Source organism: Lycium ferocissimum, chromosome 1 (genome assembly GCF_029784015.1).
Source record: "Lycium ferocissimum isolate CSIRO_LF1 chromosome 1, AGI_CSIRO_Lferr_CH_V1, whole genome shotgun sequence".
Lineage (NCBI taxonomy): Eukaryota > Viridiplantae > Streptophyta > Magnoliopsida > Solanales > Solanaceae > Lycium > Lycium ferocissimum.
In genome coordinates, this window is record NC_081342.1 from 27447502 (window position 1) to 27471714 (window position 24213).

Sequence of the window (24213 nt, forward strand, 5' to 3'; positions counted from 1 at the left end):
AATAAAAATCATGGCATAATAGCCGAATCACAATCATAGCATAGAAGTCGAATCACTCATTATGGATTATGTTCATCATCACATTAATAGAGGTGTCTCAAATCATTAATGGGTTTAGAAACCAAGTTCAAATCATTATATACATTTCAAGTTCAACACAATCTGTTCATAAAGCGAAACACATGAAATATCCAAGCCTTTCCAAAATCAAGTTTAAGCATCCCTTATGGGTTAATCCATATTCAAATCCAAAGCTTTATATCTCAATTTTTAATCATCCTTTGAAAGGGAAACAATAATGAATATGTATATGTAATATAGCACAAACAAGGTTTAATGTGGGCTTGTACCTCATGCATACAAACCATAACCAAAGAGTTCATAAAAACTGTTCGAAAGTGTATGTTCAAAAAGAGACATACAAATCACCTTGATAGTCAAAAAAGGATTTTGAAAGAAACATACGTCCAAAGAAGGTTTTTAAAAGAGACATACATCCAAAGGAGGTTTTCAAAAGAGACGTACGTCCAAAGAAGGTTTTCAAAAGAGACATACAAATCACCTTCATAGTCAAAAAGTATTTTTTTTAAAAGAGACATACGTCTAAAAAAGGTTTTCAAAAGAGACATACCTCAAATCCCGCTAAAAGCTAGCAAAGTGGAATTCCCAAGGTTAAACAATCAATCTACAATGGATGTAGATGAGAAAGATTAAAGCTTTATTCATTTCTAAAAACTTTCTTTACATTTCGAAAACTAGGGCTTTCTAAACCTACAAACGTGTCCTTGAACCTCATGTGGATTACTAGTCGATTCCAATATCATCGTATAATCTATACAAGCCTAAAAGTAATTAATTAAATTAGGGAAACCGAGGTCCACACCTTTTAGATGAAGTTCTACATGCTCCTTCTTTTCCTCTCTTGAGTTTTCAAGAATCCAGGGTTTGGAGAGATGGACCAAGGTTAATTTGATATTATATTAATGAAGTAATAATGTGAATTGATAAATAAATTACCTTATATATTTTGGGGAAGTTTTAGGGTTGTCTGCTCTCAAAAAATTGGCCAAAACAAAGTGGGAATGAATATAATGAAGTTCGGCTTTTATAAAATTAGAAAAAATTGCTTCAGGCATATAATGGTCTGGGGCGTCGCGCAGGGCGACGTGCACAATATATTTATTTTGATGGTGTCATAATTTGAGTTTCCTAAAAATTTGTCCTGGGGGGTCGCCAAGGAGATGCCTAGGGCGATGCGCACACCTAATTTTTACACTACATTAATGACGTTCAGTGAAATGGGCATAACCTCTAGCAGATAGCTCCTTTTGAGCTCCACCATATATATTTAGAAAGATATTTCAAAGGTCTACAACTTTCATTTAGAATGTTTTCCGAAAATTCTAAACGGATTTTCACGAAACTGGCCTAGAACTTAGACCTACCGAAACTTAGACGACTTTGAGAACTCTAACGAACTTCACTATTTAGTTTGACTCCAAAACAACTGTTTATCACCCAAATTTATCCCGAAGGGATTCATATAGCTAAAATATCATCTTAATACTAGTTTTACACATTCACACCTAATCCAAATTTACGGAGTGTTACAATAGCTCTTGGATAGCTTCGATCTTTGATGGGTCTAGCTCTATGCCCCTCCGGCTGACTATGAATCTTAACAGTTTTCTAGCAGGTACTCCAAATTCACATTTGTCCGGATTTAACTTCAAGTTGAATGTCTGTGGAAGAAATTCCGTAAATGTGTAGTATGCTCCGAGCTTTCTCTCGACTTGACGATGACATCGTCCACGTATACTTCAATTTTCTTGTGGACCATGTTATGAAAAATAGTAGTCATTACCCTCATGTAAGTGGCTCCGTCATTCTTGAGATTGAACATCATTACTCGATAGTGATACACTCCCCATAAGTGATGAAGACTGTTTTTTTTTTTTTTTTTTTTTTTGCATCCTCTTCGCTCATCAAGATTTGATGATATCCTGCGAAGCAATCCATAAATCATTGTAACTTGTGTTTTGCATAGTTATCAACGAGTATGTAGATGTTTGGGAGTGAGAAGTTGTCCTTGAGACTAGCCCGATTGAGATCCCGATAATCCATATTCGAATTTTTTCATCTTTCTTATGTCTGGGGTACTATGTTGGCCAACCATGTCGGGTACGAAGTTACTTCCACTACTCCGGACATAATTTGTTTCTCCACTTCATCCTTGATGCCTAAGATCTGGCTTGAACTGCTTGGTTTTCTACTAGATCGGGGCTAAATTCGTATTGATAAGTAGGCTGTGGGCCACTATGTTGGTACTTAACCCCGGTATGTCAGCATATGACCTAACCCCGGCATGTCAGCATATGACCATGCGAAATTTCCACATATTCTCTTAGCAGGTTTATTAGCTCTTCTTTTTTAGGCACTTCCAAATACGCACTTATCCTAGTTTCTTTGATTGTTTCCCTGTCTCCTAGATTGATTTCTTCTGTTTCATCTAGTTTAGGCTTTTTATCATTCTCGAACAGTTCAACTTCCTCTACGAGACCCTTAGGTAACATTGTTTCTTCTTCATACTCTTCGTATTCGTTTTCACCTATGTCACTTGACTCGCTGATTTTGCGACATATCCTGACATTTAAGGTTATTTTACCATATTTATTACTGAAGAGCAAGGCAAAGCATGGTTAGTATTAAATATATGCATAAGTAAAACAAAAGAACAGGTTATTTTTTCCATAATTCGAGGCTTCATTAATTTTGACTAAAAAGAAGTACAGAGTGTGGTCCTGACTTGGGTCAATATCAAGTTATTTCCATTTTTGAAAGCATTATGATGTAATTAAATGTGCAAATGGTGAGTAATCGGTCCTCGACCTACTCTCGCCAGTTTTAAAGCATAAATTCATCATTTCTCTATCGAAGATCCAATAGCGGGGTAGAGGTCCAGTTGGATAATTGCTTGCCCGGATTAGCATCACGGATGGTGGGCGTTTCAGTGCATTCTTTCAATACCACTAGGAAGTCCTCGTCTCGAAATAGTATCCCTAACCTTTCTTCTATGCTTCCATCCTCTGGTAGGGGCATTCTCACTGGGAATGACTGGTACAGATTCGGAATTGGCTTGCGCAGTTTTGCCGAGCCTTTCTTCTTCCTATTAGCTTCGTAGATCTCTTCATCATTAGAAACATACCCTAAACCGAAGCAGAAATTGTTTCGAGGAATGGGAATTGGCTCTGTGATGCCGTATAGGTCCTTTTCGAGACCTCACTCGGGTTCAAACCAGTTCTGAAGCATGGTCGAGGCAATCATTTTATAGATTGTAGGAATGGGTACTTGTGTGGAATGTTCTTTATGGGCAGCCCCCACTAGTTCTATCATGTGGAAATCTGTTCCCTTGTGAGTTTCTTTGATGACTAACACCGAGTTGTTTGGGTAGTTATGGATATTACACTCTCCGTGTAATACGACTTCATGGCCATCCCATATGAACTTTATAGCCTGATGAAGTGAGGAAGGTACAACTCTTGCCATGTGAATCCATGGTTTTCCCAACAATGTGTTGTAGTTAGCAACTATCTCCATGACTTGGAACTCGGTGATAAACTCAAGGGGCCTCATTTGGACACAAAAGTCGACTTCCTCAATGGGGTCATATTGAGATCCATCAAATTCTTCGAATTCCCCAATCGGGTCATGTTGAGCTCCATCAAATTCTCTTACATTTGTACGGCTCTGGCGAATCTTCCTAAGATCATAACCCAATTGGTTGAGAGTGGACTCAGGGAAAATGTTGAGACCAGCTCTGTTGTCGATTAAAACTCAGGTTACCACTTGTTTCAGCACACCACAGTGACATGTAGTGCCTTGTTGTGCGTTGTGCCTTCCCTAGGTAGCTTTTCACTAGTGAGAAGATTTGATGTTCTCCCATGATATGTGCGCGACCATCTCAGCTAGATTTTCCTTTGCTTGTTCCTGTGGGGAAATGGGCTTCGCAAGCACTTTCATTAAAGCCAAATGATGTTACGGTGAGCTTAGTAATAATCTTTGGTACAAATATATGGGCCGGTGTTTTCTTGAGATGTTCTATAATAGAGTATTATTTGGGTTGCATTTGGGGCCCGAAGTCTTCGGCCTCGCCTTCGGTAATGAGCCTTCTTTGGTTCTTTCCTTGGCTCTCCTTGGGCCAATTCTTCAAGAGTATATCACCTTCCAGACCACATCATTCCTTTGCCTCTTGCATAATGGATTCCTTTCTTGGTGCTACTATTACCTCTTGAGATACCGACGCTATGATTGGGGTGGGGATTAACACTCTAAACTGTGGACACTCTTGTATTGTGAGTGATGCCACTATTTATTCAAGTGCTTGGATTGGATCTCGAATCACAGGCTTGCATACAACCGAATCTTCTTCCCTTTCTATCATGTGAATCGTGTTGTTGCCATGATTAAGGCAGGGGATTGGTGTTCACGTTTAATGTGGCAGTCTAAAGAATGATCTCTTTTTTGTCAATCAAATCTTGTATCTTGTGCTTCAGATTGATACAGTCTTCAGTACTGTGTCCATTCCTCCAGAAGAGTAGGCGCATATTTAGTCCGCTCGAAAAATCTATTTTCGAGATTGACGACCTTTGGTGGGACCGCTTGGATCATTCCTATAGTGTTTAACCACTCGAATAGTTTAGTTCGTGCTTTTAGGAATGGGGTGAATGCATGGACAGGCTTCTTCTCAAAGTTAGGACGTGGCAAATTATAGGCATTTAGCGGTGGTTGGTTTTGGTAATTTGTTGGTACGTTATTTTGTGGGGCTCTATAGGCAGGTGCGAGAACTTGATAACTGGATGTAGAGCTTGGTAGTTTGGTGGTAGTGCTTCGAATGTCATTTGTGGAGCTTGGTAGTTTGGTGGTGCTATTTGGAAATTGGGTTGTGCGTAATAAAAGGGCACAGGGTTGTATGGTGCCGATAAGTAGGCACTTGGTGGTGGTGAGTGATACACTTCAACAGGAGATTGTAACTCTTTTTGCTCTTTTGGTTTTGGGCTAGGTGTATGGAAAACGTTTGCCACGTCCTCTTTTTTCTTCCATGAGGGTCTCACAGTGTTTTTCAGGTAGCTTTATTGGCTACCCTTATAATTCTTCCCGATTTGAGACTATCTTTTATGGCCTCTCCCATCTTTACCAATTCGAAAAAAGGCCTTATGGACATTAACAACATTCGATCATAGAAATTTGTCTCTTGTGATCGGATAAAAATGGAGACCAGTTCTTGTTCGCTCATCAGCGGTTGTACTCGGGCAGCTTCGGCCCTCCATCTACTTTCATACTCGTGGTAGTTCTCTGTGGTTTTTTTAAATTTTTCTAGATAGTACCGGTGTGGTACAGTTTGAACATTAAATTGAAACCTTTCCATAAAGGATTCCGCCATGTTTTCCCACGTGGCCCATCAGTATATGCCTTGCACAGTGAACCATTCAGAGGCTTCTCCAGTTAGACTTTGGTTGAATAGCCTCATGATGAGGTCAAATTGTTTCTAACGCTGACCAGTAGGTTGCAATAGGCTCATAAATGGGCCTTAGGATTTCCTGTTCCATTGAACATTTCAAACTTGGGTACTTTGAAGCCTTCGGGTAGATCTAAGCCTGGATGTATATAGAGATCGTCGTAGCTTAATACTGTCACTTTGCGGGTATCTCTTGTAGACTATTCTAGCATTTCAGCCATCTTGTGCTTTATTTCTTTATCGTGCATGTCTTGTTCGGCTCTCCAAGCCTTTTCTATCTCCTCATAATGGTCAAGCTCCTGGTGATCTGAGGAAAAGTTGTTTGGTGTAACAGGGGTATGGAAAGAAAATGGTAGGTGTGTGGGTAGTTTTTGTGGTTGGTAGGGCAATAGTGCTTGGACGTATAGTGGCGTATGTGTGAGTGGGCTGAGGTGCTTCGTATGATGGCCTTTGCATTGATGGTTTCATGAATTTGTACAGTGTTCAGTGGTGGTGGGGTGTGGTAGGATATGGTTGGTTTAGCAGGAAGTGGTATCGTTGCAACGGGGTAAGTTGGGAAATTGTCGGGTAGTGGTGAGCTCAGAGATGGAAGAGGTGGAGGAGGCCTTCTGGCCTCAGCTAGTACTTCATTGGCAACACTAGCCATTTCAGCTCTTGTAACCTTCTCTCGAAGAACAACAACTTTCTCAAGTAGCATGTTTATCACGTCCTCGGAGTGCAAGGGCTCTTTTTGGTTCAGTGGGGACGAGTCCCTGATGACGAGTTCATTTTAATAGTGCTTGTCTTCTGAAGTACCAGTCATTGTTGCTTTGCCTTTGTCTTGTCGGGAAAGGGATGCTATCGCAGCTTTTGATCTAGTGAAGTATGCCAGCGTGGATCAACCTTTCTATAAGAGAAAAAACAACTCAAATGCAAATGACGTTCATATGTTAGACAATAACAGAAAAGCAAAATATCGTATGTAGTTGGCATATAAGCACATAGTGCACACAAAATTTATGTATTTGATTTAAACGTTTGATTGATCTCCTATTCTGAGGTTTTTTTTTTTTTGGGTATTTTGTCTCTGTTGAGCCTCTTTGGATTTTGGTACGATAATCTATGGTTGATTTGCTTTAAATGATCTTCGCGATGCTTGTTGACACTAAATAACTATGGGAAAATATATATTCATATAATATTGGGACTGAGTCTTACGTAGACTGCCTAGGTATCCCTCCGCGGGAAATCAGGCATTCGGTTTACATAGAAAATACTTTCCCTGAACCTATTCTACCCCAAAAGCTTCCCGGACTAGGCCGGATAAGGGCATTCTATGTATCCGTCCTCGAGAAATCAGGTCGGACGTAGTTCTTTTTCATCTAAGAGGGGGGAAGGGGGGGTGGGGACAAAACTTTTTATAATCACAAAAAGGGACCTCCTAAGTCTAACTGAAAGATAACCTCTTTGTGAGATCAGAACGGGTTATTGTCCTTACAAACGCTCGTTTCGCCGAAGGACCTACTTCTCAGTAACAGGGTTGGAGCACTACCCAAATCTCCCCAATGTGGACCAAATGTTCCAATTCAAAGTTGAAAGCTTCGCACTCTTCGATATTGTGCCCCAGTGCTCTCGAATGAAACAAATAGATCTTTCTCTAACTTGGCCTGCCAGAAAAGGGTTTCCAACCAGCCTTGACTGGACGGGCCTTCCCGATATGTGCTAACTTCTGAAAGATACTGGCATACGAGTCCTTAAATATAGCAAAGTCATAACCCAAAATGTGGGTGTCCAAAGTGTTTCCTTCATCTGGAGTAACCTTGTCCTCGATTAACAAGGATTGGGGTCCCTATAACTTATGTATTGTCTTGTCATCTATCATTCTCACGATCCTTTTTCTCAGGGCCACGCACTCGTCCGCAGTGTGGCTGGGTTGGCTTTTGTGGAAAGGTCACCTCTTGTGCGCATAGATCAGAGCACAAGGTGGTAACTTCTCATAGCTAGCAATGTGGCACCTATACTCTCCATGTTTCCAAAGAACTCTTTGCATTGTACATGCTTCGGTATAACAGGATAAGGAAAAGCAAGGGCCTTAAGGGTGATTTCCCACCAAGTTTGCGATGGTGGGCGAATAGGTCCTTGGGCCACATCATAGTTATCATCTTAGGCTGCAGATGTGGTAGTGGTGGCCTTATTAGCTGGCCAGGTTTGCTCTTGCGGTTCAGATTCCTCCTTGGGATCCTTATCTTTCTCAGGGGTTTTGGTTTTGACTCTCAGAGGCACGTAACTTCATGCCACTCCCTTAACCTTGTCTGAAAGGTTCTCTTGGTACAACTCCAATTCCGCAGTCCCCTTGGGTGAGTTCTCAGCCAAGTCAAAAGTGTGGTCAGCCTCTTTGATCTTGGCTTGGACCAATTTGATCTTTTCTTCTAGCCTACGAATCTTCCTACTAAATGATCCTTTGTCCTCGCTAGTGGCATCTCCCCCGAGGGTAGTACTACTTTGATTTCTTCACTCTTCCATGATAGCAAATCAACCCTTTTAAGAGATGCAAAGGGTTATTTTTCTATGTTCGTGGTTTTTGGCTAATTGGAATTTCTTTGGGATTGTGATTGGAACATAGGATCAATCAATCATTCAAATGAAATACATGAAAAGCATAAGCATTTAATCATATAATCATGTGATAATTATCTTTACTCGCGTTTTTAAAGCATAGTAACCTTAGTTGATTTGAAACATGAATGTGCTATTTGCATTAAACAATTGTGCCATAAATCATAGTTTCATTAATAATATTTTCCCTTAAGGGATTACAAAAGATCATAAAGTAAATATCAACAGAAATATCCTTCAGTGGACGATGATGAAGCTCTCTCGATCCTTGCCTTCTTGGCCCTTCGAAGGGTGGTCTAAATCCGGAGATGGGTCGATGATAACATGGCATCCACCAAGAATCCCTTTTCTATGAAGGGTATCGGTGCAAGTGTCCTCCATCGCCTTCTTCATTCGATCATCCAGCTCCAACAAGTAGTCGTGTGTGAAGTTCAACTCTTGTGTCAAGCTAGCTATGATTGATTGATCATACTCAATCTTCTCCAAATATTTGGCATCCCTATCATTGGCTCGCCTTTGGATCAAGCAGGCCTTGATTTAGGCTTTTGAAGGCTTGTCTTAGATGCAATGATAAAGGATAGGACCAGAGGCAAGGGTGCCTTGCAAGTGGGCCCTCAACCAATCTCTATAGTCTTCATCACAACCCGAGTTGAATCTATCTTGAGCTAAAGTATGCAGACCCCAAATGACGCGACCATTCCACTGTCGGACTATGTCTCTGCCTTTTGGAGCTTATCCTCCTTATAGTCAATTATGAACTCTCTCATGTTTCCTACTTGGGGTATGATATGGGTCCTATCAAACAGTCTTAAGACTCGAGCGGGCACATAAGGGCGGATCCCTCGGAGTCCCATGAGTGGTATGAATGGGCACTTTTTCCCCTTGACAACAACAGAATCGGATATGAAATCGGCGAACATCCACTGTGTGCTACCTTCCTTAAGCCTAGAGAATATGAAAGCCTAGCTTTGCTTAATTTGTTGTCCGATGTTTGGGCAATGAGAGTAAAGGTCATTTTTCCCTGCTTTCTTGCTCAAATATGGGGTACCCTCGACTTTGCTCAAATGCTTAAGGATCCACCATTGTAGGAGTAAATTACATCCTTGGAAATAATTATAATAGTATCGGCATATGCTTAACGTTCGGTACATGTCAGCAAGGGTGATAAGGATTGAGTCAAAGTATGTGGTTTCTCCATTTGTGGTTATGCCATGAAAGATAGCATGAGTGACTGAAATGACTCGGGTATTTATAGCTCGGTGTCTATCTTTCGGGAATACCATGAGTCCTAGTAGGCAAATGGAAGAGGCCAAAGTTCGGGTAGCTTCCCACTCAGCAAAGGATTTGAATTCTGTATGGTGCTCTAGAAATCCTCTTTGGGTCCCGAACCGTTTGTGCAACTCTATAAAGGGTACGCTTGGATCAAATATCCAATTGGCGTGGGATAGAGATAAAAATTTTAGGATTTGGTTGGGGTAGGCTTATGTGGGATAAGGAAGTTTTGGTCGGGTTTATTTCTTCTTGTTAGCCTAGTTTCGACATTGTCTATTACATCCCGAAGCACCAGGAACCAGAAATCCCACAAGATTTTTCTAAGTCTCAATCAAAATCCCGAACCACTCCTGAGGCCATCTGCTCACAAACGACATACACAGATCCACATAAAAATATGCTACGATGGCCTAAAAATTTCCAACGGAGGTCTCGTTAACCGAGTCAACCCCCGATACCTCATTTCTAATTTCCCAACCCAAGTCTTAAAATGCATCCGAGTACATTAGGACCCAAACTAGATATACATACAAGTCATAAACGACCATCCGGACCTCTCAGAATCGACAAAATTTCGAAAAAAGTCTGTTTACCCAAAAGTCAATTTTAAGTCTATTGTTTTTTACTTAAAGCCCATATTTCACAAAAAGTTGCCCGAATCCGATCTAGACACATCGGGAAGCATGTCAACGATCCTTTCGGGTTAAAAGTGAGCTAATCAATGCCCGAAAATGGCGAAAATGCCAGAAAGACTATAATGACCGAACGGGTCATTACATCAGATACCAATTGAACCGTCGCTCGTCCTCGAGAAAAGAAGCGGGGAAATACCTGAGTCAGTGAACAACTGGGGATATTGGCTATGCATCTTGGACTCGGTCTCCTAAGTAACCTCTTCAACAGGACGGTGCTTCCATTGCACCTTCATAGAAGCAATGTCCTTAGACCTTAATTTTCGAACTTGCCAATCCAAGATCACGATAGGCTCCTCCTCATAAGTCAAATTCTCATCAAGTAATACAGAATCCCAACAAACAATGTAAGTATCGTCGGCATGGTACTTCTTTAGCATCGAAATATGGAAAACCGGGTGAACTCCCACCAAGCATGGCGGCAATGCCGACTCATAAGCTACATCACCCACGCGGGAAACAATCTCAAATGGTCCACTATACCTGGGGCTCAACTTGCCCCTCCTACCAAACCTCATAACACTCTTCATGGGTGAAACCTTTAGAACCTAGTCACCAAAAGCAAACTCCAAATCCCGGACCTTCCGGTCCGCATACATCTTTTACCGACTCTGAGCTGCCAAAAGTTTGGCCTGAATAACTCTCACTCTATGAAGGGGCTCTCTTAACGGATCCGTACTCTAATGTTGAGCCTTGAACCTATCAAACCAACCAACCGGAGACGTACATCTCCTACCATATAAAGCCTCAAAAGGCGCCATGCCAATACTTGAATGATAACTGTTATTGTACGCAAACTCTACCAATGGCAAGTGCTGATTACAATGACCGCCAAAATTAATAACACACACTTTCAACATATCCTCGAGCCCCTGAATCAAACTGTCCATCGGTCTGGGGATGAAAGGCTATACTAAGATCCAATCGGGTACCCAACTCATCATGGAAAGCCCTCTAAAATCGGGAAGTGAAGATAGTACCCCAATCGGATATAACATAAATAAGGACCCCATGCAATCTCAAAATATCCCGAATGTACAACTTGGCTAACTTCTCCGCGGTATAGGAAACCTAAACTGGAACAAAGTGAGCGGACTCAGTCAACCGATCAACTATCACCCAAATAGAGTCAAACTTGCCCAGGGTCTTCGGAAGACCCACAACAAAATCCATGGTAATCTTCTCCCACTGCCACTCGAGAATGGGCATCCTCTGAAGCACACCATCGACTCGTTAGTGCTCATACTTTACCTGCTAACAACTACCACACTTAGCCACGAAATCAACTATATCTTTTTTCGTCCGACGCCACCAATAGCGCTGTCTTAACTCACGGTACATCTTAGTCGCCCCCGGATGAATAGAATAGCGAGAGCTATGAGCCTCAGACAAGATCAACTGAATCAAATCACCAACAAAAGGAACACACACGCATCCTCAAATCCTTAAAATACCCTCAGAATCAATCGCAGCCTCCTTGGCCTCACCTCTCAAAACTCTATCTCGAATCTTGCTCAACTGAGCATCCTCAAACTGGTGAGTCCTAATCCGGTCCAACAAAGAACACCTCGCCTCTACACAAGCTAAAATCCTGCCTGGAGCTGAAATATCAAGGTGAACGAAACTGTTGGCCAGAGTCTGAACCTCCATGGGTAACAGACGCTAAAAAATAATCAATTGAGCTAAACTCCCCATACTCACTATCTTGTGACTCAAGGCATTAGCCACCACATTGGCCTTCCCGGGATGGTACAGAATAGAGATGTCATTATCCTTCAGGAGCTCCATCCATCGGCGCTGCCTGGAATTAAGATCTCTTTCGGTAAACACATGCTGAAGACTTTGATGATCGGTGAAAATCTCACAATGAACACCGCACGAATAATGCCTCCAAATCTTCAAAGCGAAGACTACAGTCAACAACTCCAAATCATGGGTAGGGTAATTCTTCTCAGAAATCTTGAACTGACGGGAAGCATAAGCTTTCGCTCTACCCTCCTGCATCAACACAGCACCCAAACCTATATGGGAGGCATCACAATAGACAATGAAATCCTTACCCTCCATGGGTAATGCTAAGATCTAGGCTATGGTCAAAAGAAACTTGAGCTTTTAAACGCCCTCCTCACAATCATCTGACTACTCGAAGGGAACATCTTTCTGAGTCAATTTGGCCAAAGATGAAGCAATAGCAGCAAAACCCTTCACAAAGCGACGGTAATAGCTGGCCAAACCCACAAAACTACGAATCTCAGTAACAATAGTGGGCCTCGCCCAACCCTTCACAGCCTTAATCTTCTGTGGGTTACCCATAATCCCATCCTTAGACACAACATGGCCCAAGAATGCTGCAGACTCTAACCAGAACTCACACTAGAAAATTTAGCAAATAAGCTATGCTTCTTCAACAACCCAAGAACAGAACGAAGATGGCTCTCATGCTTCTCCTTACACTTGGAATACACCAAGATATCATCAATAAATACAATCATGAAGGAATCAAGGAATGGCCTAAAGATGCCATTCATCAAGGTCATAAATGCAGCCGGAGCATTGGTAAGCCCAAAAGACATCACTAAGGACTCATAGTGGCCATTTCTCGTCCGAAATGCCATCTTCGGAATATCCTCCGCCCTGATCTTCTACTGGTGGTAGCCTGAACACAAATCAAACTTCAAAAACACCAAAGCACCCTAAAGTTGGTCAAACAAATCATCAATACGAGGCATAGGGCACTTGTTCGGAATGGTAACTTTGTTTAACTGGAGATAATCAATGCACATCCTCATGGTCCCATCTTTCTTCTTCACAAATAACACAGGAGTACCCCAAGAGAACACACTCGGTCTAATGAACCCCTTGCTCAACAAATCCTGTAACTGCTCCTTAAGCTCCCTCAACTTGGCAGGTTTCATCCTATATGGCAGAATAGAATTAGGGCGAATGCCCGGATCTAAGTCAATATAGAAATTAATGCCACTATCGGGTGGCATACCCTGCAGATCCGACGGGAATACCTCCGCAAACTCGCTCATAGTAGGAATAGACTCCAAGGGTGGAGATGCAACCGTTGTATCACGAACATGAGCCAAATAAGCCAAACACCCCTTACTTACTAACTTCTTCGCCTGGAGGAAGGAAATGATCTTCTTCGAAGAGGGGCTAGGAGTACCCCTCCGCTCAACCCTAGGAATGCCCAACTGGCTAAGGTGACTGTCTTGGCGTGACAGTCCGAGATCGCGTGATAAAGAGAACGCTGGGACATCCCCAATATAATATCAAAGTCCACTATATCGAGAATCATCAAATCTAACCCAAGTGTCATACCCCATAAAAGTAACCAAACAAGACCAGTAGACTCGATCAACAATCATAGAATCTCAGACTGGAGTAGACACATGAACAGGTATATCTATGTTATCACAAGGCAAATCCCAACCAACGGCATGAAATGCAAATACATACGAATATGTGGATCCAGGATCAACTAACAAAGATGCTGCTCTATGATAGACAAAAATGGTACCTTAAATCACAGCATCTAAGGCCTCTGCCTTGGGCTTACCAAAAAATAAATAACAATGGGCTCCACCACGCCCGCCTCTGAGATCCCCCTCTCGCACCCTAGGAACCACCTCTAGCTAACTGGGATCCACCTCTAGAACCATGAGAACCACCACGACCTGACTCAGCATCGCCTCTGAGAAACACTACCTCGACCACCAGATGATGTCGGAGTCCTCGGCGGCTGATAATCCCGTCTGGGTCAGGGACATATCCTAGCAACATGCTCGGCCACTCCACAAGAATAACAGGTAAAAGGAGACGAAGGCTGATACATTGAAGTTGAGGACCCGGATGAAGCAAACCTGTCTACTGGTCTGGAAAATGAACTCTCAGGAGCTCTCTGTTTGGGTGGCTCACTGGGGGAAGCTTGTAAAGCTAAATACACAAGACAACTGAAATATGGATGATACGGCCTTGAAAACTAACTAGCACCCAGCACCCCTCGAACCAGAACCACCAAAACTACTAGCGCGCTCCATTGTCACCACCACTATATGCACGGGCCTTAGCCCCTCAACCATAAAAGCATGCTCGATAATGGACTAGAAAAAAGCCCCTATAGACTCCATTTGAAGACAAGAAATCTGCAGATAGCCCACTAGTCCCCCAACAAAACACCGGATCCTAAGATCATCACCAGCAGTGGGATGTACTACCCGCGTAGGTCCCTACTCAGGGGTCTGCTCCCCAACTCTGGTTTGTGAACCCCTGTCGGGAGTAGTAACACCAGTTACTGCCTTTTGTGAATCAAGATGAAGTAAAACCCTAGCCATCGCATCATGCATGGCCTGATCAGAAGTAACCTCAGGCTGTGTCCGTGCTAAGGCCACTCCATCCTCTGTGGCCTGGCCTCCATCCGGCTAATACTTAGGCTCGGAAGACGAAGACCTCTCTCGCTGTTGTCCTACTGCAGGAGCCTTGCCCCTAGCTGGGGCAGCCCCACGGCCTCTCGCTCTACTGTGCCCTCTGGCTGTCGCTCGCCATTGGGTGCCAACCGTAGCTGCGGGCTCTGGCACCTAACCTCGGGCCATTGTAGCTCTAGTCCTCACCATCTGTGAGAGAAGAGATAAGAGTCAAATACCAATTCGATCTTTCCAGATACCAATTAGAATAAAGTAGCACGAAAGAATGGAAGAAAGTGAGATTTTCTAAACGTCTTATAGCCTCTCGCAGATAAGTACAGAGCTCATCCTACTGATCCACGAGACTCTACTAGACACGCTCTTGTATTATAGACCGGGTAACCTAGGGCTCTGATACTAACTTATCACGACCCAATTTGACATAAGTCGTGTCGGCACTTACCTTTTTCACCTCGATAAGCGAACCCTCAACCCAACGATAAGTGAAGACGGGAATAAATAATCGAGCAAGAGGAAAATAATAAATAATACGTTAGTCTCACAATATTATATAATAGGATAGTGTGGAATAAGAAATACCCCCAGGGTCTAGTGTAAGTCATGCAAGACCTTCTAATGAAAATATACAAGTCTAGAATAATAATACATAAATCCGTCTATATCTTAGTATAGAAAAAATAAGACATAAAATGGGAAGAGTCTTCAAGGCAGCGAATGTCCGTGCTCACCCTGGTAACTCGCAACAATGCTGAAGACAACAATCAGCCACGAGAAATGGAAGGACCAAAACGATGCTACTCGCATTCATAAAGGAATGCGACAAATGCGAGTCGACAAGACAACGATCTTGGTAGGCTCATCGGCTAACTAAGCATAGCTGACACAATTCAGATAATAAAGCAAGATAGATAGATAAACCTATGAGTACAAATCAAACATAATCGAAGCCAAGTATGTGTCATCGCCCAAGTAGAGCATCTAATCCCAAATGTGCCAAATCTTAATATATCAAATCTGAGTCCCACATCACAAGTACAACACCAAAGCATCTCAAAAGAACCCGTGAATGCAATGCAATGCAATAATGTATGGATGCAATGCAATGCCATACAAATGCTGTGTACACATGTACTCTGAACGGAAATATCAATATCTCGGTAGCACAACCCAAAGTGACTGGCTAAGTCAAAGTGCCACTCGTTCGAATCTTTTCCCAACAGAAAGATGAGACCTCAAATCTTTGCCCACGGGGGGTTCTCACCGGCACCATTCTGGGAGAATGGTGGACCTGCGGAGTCCATGCACTCACTCAATCCACGATTCTGGAACTAACATCGGATATCAGACTCTCACATCACTCTCATTTAAAAACCAAGCCAAGCTCATCATAATGTTTCATCAAGTACCAATAGTGTCTCAAAGGTATATCATGAAGAATGAGAATACGTGCAATGCACGTATCAACATCAATAATCATGCTTAATATCGCAAGTACCAACAATGGCACGCCAACAATATATCAATATCACAAGTACCAACAGCGGGTATGCCAATAATATCATAATCAAGAAAGAAAAATAGATTTCAATATCTAGCAACAACATGTGGCTTCAAGCCAACACAATTGAACAATCAATCACAACACAACGGGGTGGCTAGCCCCTATCACGCAATAGGGCCCAACCTAAGACGATATCTAACCCAACTTCATACCCGAAGGTTTACATATTTTCTCCAATGATATAATCTAAATATATGCTTTGCTATACGAAGTCTCACCAAGGGTAAGCCATAACCTATCTGGATGATCGAACAACAAACACCGACAACTCTCTCTTTTGCCTTGCCTTTCTGCTGAGCCTCAGAACCAAAGTAGTTTAGGCATATTCGAAATCTAGATTAAAAATTATGAAGAACGATACTAATATTGCTATCGTTCAATTTAGGTCAAATCCAACCCTAGAATCGGCGAAACGGGACCCACAAGGTCAAAATGAAAAATTTGGAAGCAAAATATCAAATTAAGCACTAGGTGATCATAACCCAGCAACTAATTACTAATTTAACTCATGGAATCCCCTAATTTCGAGTTTGGAGCAAAACTCCCAATTTTGGGTATAAACCCTAACTCTTTGATTCAAGAATTCAACTCTAATAATAGAAGATATAAGATTAACAACCTTAGATTCATCAAAATCTAGCATAAAACCCATCAATTTCACCATTAATAAGCCTAGATAGAACATTCATTATTTTCACTTTTATCTTCCATTACTAAGGGATTATTAAGGAAACGAGGAATCTATGATGATTAGGATTAATAGAATAGTAAAAGGATTAGGGGAACTTACTACCAAAAATCTTCACTAAAAATCTCCAAGAACAGACCCCAAGAGGTTAAATATCAAACTGGGAATAAATGATAGACTATACTTAAAACACACTTTGCAACAGCGGCGCCACAACAGCGCCCACCAGACCGCCCCGATGGTCTGACCAACTTATGCTTGACTACCCCAGCGGTCACTACACCGCAACGGCGGAGCCACTGGGATGGTACCGGTGCTGCCAATGTGGACACCAGGTGCTAGAAATCCCACAAGATTTTTCTAAGTCTCGATCAAAATCCCGAACCACTCCTGAGGCCATTTGTTCACAAACCACATATACAGATCTATATAAAAATACGCTACGAATGCACCTGTGGCCTCAAAATTTCCAACGGAGATCTCATTGATCGAGTCAATCCCGATACCTCATTTCCAATTTCCCGATCCAAGTCTCGAAATGCATCTGAGTACATTAGAAACTGAACCACATATACATACAAGTTATAAAAAACCATCTGAACCTCTCGGAATCGACGAAATTCTGAAAAAGGTCCGTTTATCCAAAAGTCAACTTTGGGTCAACTCTTTTCCACTTAAAGTCCATATTTCACAAAAAGTTGCTCGAATCCGATCTAGACACCTCGAGAAGCGTGTCAACGATCCCCTTGGGTCAAAAGTGAGCTAATCAATGTTCGAAAATGAAAAAAATGTGGGAAAGAGTTGTTACACATTATGAGCCTCTTTAACAAATAGTTCTCTCCATGAACTCATGGGAGCACACATTCTACCATCTTTGAACAAATTCCCATCTACAAATTAGAACCGGTCAACTCTCTACCCTTGAGTCCACTCCTCACAAATCTTCTTGAAGTCGGGATCTCGAGAATAGAATTATCATGCCCCAACTCGGGAACGTGCCAGCACCTACTATTTCCCGCCTTAGTAGGCGAACCCATCTCTTATGCATCCAATCATCAGTAAGTAAATCATGAATAAAAGAATGAAAAACCTAAGAATAATACTATAAGTCTGACACAATATGTAAATATCAAGTGTGGAAGATAAAAAAATTCCAAATCATGGTCTGATCAGTACAACTGCTACTAAATACTACTACTAGTCTAAATAGTTAATACATTATCTGAATACATATTGTCTCGAAATAAAATTGGGACAATAATAGAGATAGAATCTCGAGCTACATGGATCATCAGTAGCTCACCCTCAGAACTCTAGGAACGTTGCCTCAAGAACAGTCGCTAGGTGTGAAAGCCTCCCCAACAATGAACTTTGCATTCATAAAAAGAGTACAACAAGGTAGCATCAGTACAAAACACGGTACTGAGTAAGCATCATAGGCCGACAACAGTTAGATCACGCATGCAAACAAGAAAATGGAAAGATAATCATGCTCACAGACATATATAAGTCAACAAGTCGACGTAGTACAATATATCACCCAATGTTGTGCCGTGAAATTATGTCTCATTTGATGCTTTTTAACTGTAAGTTTGACTTGTTTTCAAGTAAGTTTGTGTCAGTTTGATGTGTTTTGTGTATGTTGCAGGTGTTTAGTAGTTAGAATGCAAAAGCAAGCTCAAGCGAGGTATTTGAAGACATAAGCACTGCTTTGGTACTTGTACGGACCGTCAATATGTCGACGGTCCATCAAGTGGGTCATCCTTGTGCATAATCAAAGAAGTTCAGAGAAGTGTAGTTTTGGTGACACAATAGTACGGGAGAAAGGACGGATCGTCAACATGCTCGACAGTCCATCGAGTTGCATCATCAATAAGAAGAACTGAAGCCTGATTCTCTGCCAGAGTCTATGAGGAACATCATCGACATTCGACGATACCGTCGAGTCACAATGACAATCCGTCAAATTACATGCCACCTAGACTGTTTTGTCTTTATTAATTTCAAGTTTTGAGACTTGTTATAAATACATGGTAGGGTTTTATTTTTACATCATCTTGAGGGTTAAGACTTTATTGAGCACTTTGAGTTCTTAGCACTTTTCAAGGGTTTCAAGACTATTCTATTATCGTTCATCCTAAATTCTCGTTGTAAGTTTCAATAACAATTGCAATTACAATATTTTGTGTGATTATCAATATCATGAGTAACTAAGCTCCATGTTGACACCTAATTTTTTACCTCCCATAATTATTTTTAATCACCCAGAGTCTTTGGAAAATAAATAAAATGAGTTATGCACCTTCAAGGGCTGAATTAATTTCTATAAGTTGTTCAGATCAATATTTCACTCCTTTAAATTGAGAGGTTTTTCATGACATTACAAGTTTATTTAGGAAGTAGTTGGTACTTTTATGACATTTATGAGATGCTTGTTATATTTAATCAAAGAAAATGGAATTTTTGTTTTAAAATAATAATCACTTATTTAATTTTTTAAATTGTTAAAAATCTAAATTAGCAAATACTTTATTCCCTTCAATCCAAGGAATTTGAGTAATTTAAATGATTAACCATTTCACCCCTCAATCTTTAATTTTTTGCATAATTGTGTAATTTTCAAAATTATTCATAATTATCTATAAATGTTGTTTAAATCATTTAATTATTTTTGTTATGGCCACAATTAATTTAACCAATTCATGGTTTAAGGAAATTGGGGCCATTTTTGTAAAATTAGCCTCTTAATAGCTTTACTTGAAATAACCAAATTCATTGGCTTAAATTAATTTAAGGTCACTAATGCAATTTAATTTTTAAATTTGCTAATTAGGCCAAACATGGCCATAATTGAAATAACTAGTTAGATTAAAATCAATTAAGGCCAAATTTGGCCAGAATTGAAAAATCAGTTGGATTAAAATCAATTAAGGCCATATTACTTTTATAGGTATATCTCGTGTGTGTATATATATATATATATATGAAAAAAATAATTAGCCAATTAGATAAAGAGGCTAGCCTTTTAATTTTTAGATTTGGATCGAGTCCAGCCCAAAGGGGCAGGACCCGCCTAGTCTCACATCAGATAAGGGGGATACACCCCTTTACATTTTTATTTTCACACCAAACACTCCCTTACCCCTTCCCCTTTCTCTCTCTTCCTCTTTCCTGCAAAACCCTAACCCGCCGCCTGCTCTATCTTCTCTCCTCATCCTGAAAATAGAAAAATCACAGTGCATGTGTGAAGTACACAACTTTTGCAGTGTTATTTATGAGCAAAGAATAAATTCAAAGGTTGTTTTTACCTATATCTTTTCCTTTTGTTTTCTTCAAAATTACTTAGTCAAAATCGATTATTATTGTCTGATTTTTGTTGTGTTGTGTTCATTTGCTTGATTTCCATTGGTTGGGGGGTGAAAGGTTTGGATCGAGTCAAAAAAGGCTCAGATCTGGCCGTTCATTTGTTGATAAGTCATTTAAGCCATAGATCTGCTTTGTAAGTTCATTTCCTGGGAAAGATTGTTTGTCCCACATCGATGTTTGGAAGGTTGAAACAATTTTTGGGGTTCTATAAATAGAACCCCAACCCTCTTACAAAAATAGTTTTTGGGAGGTCGGAAAATTTGGAAAAAATTAAAAGGGGCTAGAAACTTTGAATTCCAAGCCTCTTAAGTATAAAAATCTTAAGACTTCAACTTAGTTTGAGGTTTTCGGAGTTCTAAAAATTTGTTTTTCTTTCTTGTTTTCGAGTCTGTGTGGCTGAATGTGATTTTGGAACCACAAAGGGCTTTCAAATTCGATTTTGACCATGGCTGCACTTTTAAAAGGTAACATTTTATCCTTTCTTGTTTATTGTTGTTATTTTTCAGTAGTTTTGTTGTGTGGTAGTAGCCTGTTTGATGTTAGTTTGTTGTTGGATTACTTTTGGTTCAATTAAGTGACAATGTGTTGTTCTACGTAATGTTTAAGGTTCATTAGATGTTTTGAAAAATGGTGATTACTTTCTTATTCTCGAGAGATACCTGTTTTAACCTTAATGTTGGTTGTTAATATGGGTTGAATGTATGAGGTTAGATGATGTGTTGAGGTTGTTCTATAGATGTGGATGAGCAGATTATTGTGTGTTTTATAAGATGATTAGAGTTTCTTGTTTGGCTGCTCAAACCTTAAACATGACAAAATCTGATTATATGATTCATAACAGTAATTTAGTGACTTCTTAAATCAATGCTAAGCCTATTTTAGTGTAATAAATTTGCTAAGGTACTGTGATGATCTATCTTGAATCATTTAAAGCATTGTTATTTCCTAGATAAGACTATGTCAAATTTGAGTCTTCAAATCTGCTTTCCACAAGTCTGTATACTTTGTCTATGTCAACTAGATAGCACGAATTATGATTAGGATAAAAATAAAGGATCATGATTAAACTGAAATAAGGTTTAAGGAATCTAGGCATACTTACAGGAGTCTTTGATGTGTTTAAGGCATTTGAGTAAGGCCAAGAAGGGCCTGTTTGCATTTGAATGGGTCCTGACATTCATGTTATCAGACTCTCCCTTTTCACGTCTAATTCATGTCTGAGTTTTCAAAAGAGGTCTAGTGGATTTTAAAAAGGATAATTGAGTCCTGATGTGCTCTTGACTATTAAAAATGATTAGTCAACTAGTGAAAGGGTGTCACGACCCAACCCCGTAGGCCGTGACTAGTGCCCGAGCGGGGCACACAAACACACTTATCACAGAATCACATACCGATGGCTTATACGTATACAAATATCGGACGCCCTCAAACCGTCTCAACACAAACATATATATATATATATATATATATATATATATATATATATATATATATATATATATATATATATATATATCACGTGAAGCCGCAAGGCTATCAAATGCCGCATCGCCCCAAAATATATACAAATGCAAGCCGACAAGGTCGCCACGGCGAATGGGATCGCCCAGAACATATAACATACGAACACACCTGTACAGAGATAGGCACAACCCACATATACGTCTACAGACCTCTAAACAGACCAACAGAATCATATGACGGGACAGGGCCCCGCCGTACCCCTGAACAACAAATACATATGCAACGGACGAATATGTACCAAAATGTGGGCTCCGGAATAAAGGGAGCACTCCAAACAGCAGAATAGGTGTCCTAGGCTGGCGGATCACCGAACTGTACGTCTGTACCTGCGGGCATGAAACGCAGCCCGAAGATGGGGGTCGTACGAATAGGTACCGAGTATGCAAAGCAAGGAAGATACAGAAACAAACCGAGTCATAATCGAAATGTAATCGTAAAATAAATACATATCCAAAATACCAAAATGTTTATTTTCAAAATACAAATCATGCATAGGGCTCAGAAAATATGGTCGCCCGCCCGTCAATGGCGCCATAACACATCATACTCCAGAAGATTTCATATCTCCGAAACCCGACATATCACATATCACATATCACATATACACGGTACCCGGCCCAATAGCAGAGGAGCTCGGCGAACCGGACACATCATAACACCAAATATACACGGTGCCTACCAATAGCAGAGGAGAGCTGGCGAACCGGACACATCATACTCTAGAATATCACATAGTGCGCACGATACATAACCGGCCCGGACTCGAGAAAGATGCAATAACCATTTGCACGAGCAGAGTAGTGAGTAACCATATGCATAAAATCATTATCCTAAACTCAAAAGATAAGTAAACTGATCATACGTGAAATCGGGATAATAGTCTTATCATATTCTTTCGAAAGTCATCAGAAGTACATAAAGGAAAGTCGCGGGGCCCACGGATGGGTGTCGACCCAAGTCGGGACCGCCTATGGAAAACATAGTCATCATATACCATAAAATCTCCTACGAACATATCGAGGCAATCCGAGCCTTTCTGTGAAAGTTACGGCCGTTCGTAGTTACAAAACTCTTTAAAAACAAAACTTTTTATGCAACATTTGAAAATCAAATATTCCAAAGACATAAGGGTTAATATTTCATCACATCAAGCATACGAATACCAAGAAACAAATAAGGATCATAGACATGCTCGTTACTTTGTTCATCCAAAGTTCTTGAATTTTTTCTAAGTGTGGAATGAAGAAAGATGACTTAGTAGTCATCTTTTATGCTCACATATGAATTATACAAGTGTCCATGGCCCACACATGGGTTGGACCAATTAAATTTGGCCACAAAATGTGTGGGGGCCATTCCCAAGCCACACGACCAACATGGCCAATAATTCATGATTTGCCAACTTTCCACTAATTCACTTTTAGTCCCAAATTTTCCTAAATGTTCCATGCCAACAAATTCATGAACAACTTATGTCTTAAAACAAAATCGAAGGTCAAAAGTCTTGACTTCGTATCCCGGAATGGTCTTGTCCCTAACTTATCATAGTTAACCCGGATTGTCCCAATGTACAAAATACGGGATATAACATCCTCCCCCCCATTAGAACATTCGTCCTCGAATGTTAAATTAGCCTTATGGGATCCTATAAGCACTCGGGGGAGTTTCTTTTACAATCATCACAACAATTCATTCATTGATCAACATAGTCTAGTAAGGAATTTAAATTACCTGTAGGCATCGGAAACAGGTGAGGATACTTCTTCCTCATCTCCTCCTCAGCTTCCCAGTTCATCTCTTCCTTGTTATTGTTTCACCATAACACTTTAACTAAGCCACATCTTTATTACGCAACCTTCTTACCTGACGATCCAATATGGCTATAGGCTACTCTTCGTAAGATAGCTCCTCTGTGACCTGGATATCATCTATAGGGAATATTCTGGAAGGGTCACCAATGCATTTATGAAGCATAGAAACGTGGAATATCGGATGCACTGCTCCCAAATCAGCTAGCAGATCTAATTCATAGGCAACCTTGCCTATTTTACGGATGATCTGATAAGGCCCAATATATCTCGGACTGAGCTTCCCTTTCTTGCCGAATCTCATAACACCCTTCATAGGTGACACTTTCAGGATACCCAATCACCAATCAAACTCTAAATGGCGACGACGATTATCTCGCATATGATTTCCGTCGACTCGGGTCGCTAATAACCTCTCCCGAATGAGTTTCACCTTATCAACCGCTTGCTAGATAATATCCGGGGTCAATCAACTTAGTCTCGCCAACATCAAACCAGCCAATCGGTGACCTGTATTTCCTGCCATACAAAGCCTCATATGGTGCCATCTGGATACTGGAGTGGTAGCTATTATTATAGGCAAATTCAACAAGCGGCAAATGATCATCCCAGCTACCTCTGAAGTCAATAACACAGGCCCGCAACATATCTTCCAGCGTCTGAATCGTGCGCTCGGCCTGTCCGTCAGACTGAGGATGAAATGCTGTACTGAGACTCACACCGTGCCCAATCCTTCCGAAATGATCTCCGAAATTATCAGAA

At 40.8% G+C, this 24213-nt stretch overlaps 1 long non-coding RNA gene across 1 annotated transcript in view; it reads left to right on the top strand.

The window, feature by feature from the left end:
* The first annotated feature begins 20056 nt into the window (after positions 1 to 20056).
* Positions 20057 to 24213, top strand: part of LOC132029654 (uncharacterized) — a 9313-nt gene continuing 5156 nt past the window's right edge. Inside the window, exon 1 of the long non-coding RNA XR_009407889.1 lies at positions 20057 to 20583. This is a non-coding gene — a long non-coding RNA (uncharacterized LOC132029654). The remainder of the gene's footprint in view (positions 20584 to 24213) is intronic.